This window comes from Octopus bimaculoides, chromosome 3 (genome assembly GCF_001194135.2).
Source record: "Octopus bimaculoides isolate UCB-OBI-ISO-001 chromosome 3, ASM119413v2, whole genome shotgun sequence".
Classification (NCBI taxonomy): Eukaryota; Metazoa; Mollusca; class Cephalopoda; order Octopoda; family Octopodidae; genus Octopus; species Octopus bimaculoides.
Genome location: NC_068983.1, coordinates 40368917 through 40371102, shown reverse-complemented (window position 1 = coordinate 40371102; position 2186 = coordinate 40368917).

Here is a 2186-nt window from a genome sequence, read left to right as displayed (position 1 = left end):
ATATATGCTTATATACACATACATGTACATGCATATATGAATACAGGATGTCAAAAAGACGTGAACAAAATGAGAAACGAGAAACGAGGCAGCATAAAGAACATTCCCTTCATCAGTTGTCCTGCATATATATGTATATATACATGCATATATGGGTACAGGACATAAAAAAGTCAACAAAATGAGAAACAAGAACATAAAAAACAAAAACAGAAAACGAGCAACGAAAGAAACAAATAGAGAAACGAGACAAACAACGTAGATAACATTCCTTTCACCAGTTGTCCCCCGTTTCATCTACTCCGCGTTTCGAAAGTAGGGACAAGATGCGACTTCGTTAAAACAGTACTTCCCGCAAAGCAAATTAAATAAGATTGGGGATTTTTGTGGAGGGTTAAAGTGGGAACAAAAACAGGACAGTAAGAACAAAACAGTAAAACAAACGATGAGGGCTGTTAAACCACAACGAGGTGAAGTGGTGAACGCTGGAAAAGGGCTTTGAGAAGAGACAGGCAAAAGCACGTCTTACCTTTAGGAAGGTAGCGATCTGCATTATCATACGAAGAGCAAGGTCCAGTTTGTCCTTGGTGGTTGCAGTTGGAGGTCTCGGATCATCTTCCACACTCTCCCTGTTACGCTTGAATTCATGTATATCAAAACAAGCAACAAGGATATCAGGAGGTAATTAAATGGTCTGCTAACATCTTGATTTATATTTTCCTTTACAAAACCTCATGATATTGCTTCTAATAAATCTTGATTTTTATGACTATACCCACTATGGGAGAGAGAGAGAGAGAGAGAGAGAGTTTGTGTATATGTATGTATATATGTATATGTATGTATATATATATATATATATATATATATATATATATATATATATCAAAGTTAGGAAAGAAAGAGCTCAACAAGCGGAAATTGAACAAAATTCAACATATGGAAAAATATACGATAACATAACAAACGGGAAGGTGGACAAAAGCAAAATACACGGACCAAATACACAGCCGATTTCCTCGTTAAGTAAGTTGCACAGATTGCTATTTTAAACGAAAAATGATGACACTGGGAATGGCTTTGATTATGCACATAACTTCTTGATTAGGGTTAAAATGTCTTAAGCTACGTGATTGGGATCCCCAGATCCTAACCAATAGATTACGAACCTTTACCATTATTAAACCCTACTATCTTATATCAGTTATATTAATGATATTAATTAATGTTATCCTACATACATATTATCACACACTTAAAATTAAAAAGATGTTGATGTTCACGAATGGAGTGTCTTTGATCCTGCATATAACTTCTAGATTAAGTTTTAATTGTGTTAAACAACAGCAAAATAGCTTTCTTGCTTTGTAAGTTATCATCTTTAACCTAGGGTGACTGCACACAAAATTTGTAGTTGTTAATTCCATTAATAACTAAATCTGAAATGATAATCCCCATAAAGCCGTTAATCTAGAATTGATGTAATTGAGGAGAAGAGAATTTCAAGAGGAATTAGTTTGGATAAAACAACAATTTAGTTCCAAAAATAATAGCAACAACTACAATAACAACAAAAACAATAATAATAATATTAATAATAATAATAATAATAATAATAATAATAATAAGAAGAAGAAGAAGAAGAAGAAGAAGAAGAAGAATAAGAAGAAGAAGAAGAAGAAGAAGAAGAAGAAGAAGAAGAAGAAGAAGAAGAAGAAGAAGAAGAAGAAGAAGAAGAAGAAGAACGATAATAAATTAACGACATAAATGTCATTTATTCTCTTTCTATTAAAAATTTGATTCCGTTGAATTATTCTTCCGTAATCCTAAATCTCTAAGAGAGTTTTAAGAATAAAGAAAAGAAAACAAGGATGCTAGACCCACACTAAAATTGCGATTACATACACATACAAACGCATCGTACGTATACATGAACAAATGAACACGCGTATATAGGCGAAAGTAAGCAAGAAAGGCGAAAAGAAAAAGAAAGATTTCTTTGTGGAATTTGGCATAATTCTGTCAAAATATTCCAAGTCAATTTGTAAAAATTTTAATCTCAGCTGAAAAATGTCAAAGACTAAAGGTTGAAATTCTGAAATCCCTTCGTGGTTTGCTCTAAGCTGATGTTCTTGTATCTATATTACCGAATAATCTCTCTCTCCCACTAACTCTATCTCTGTCTG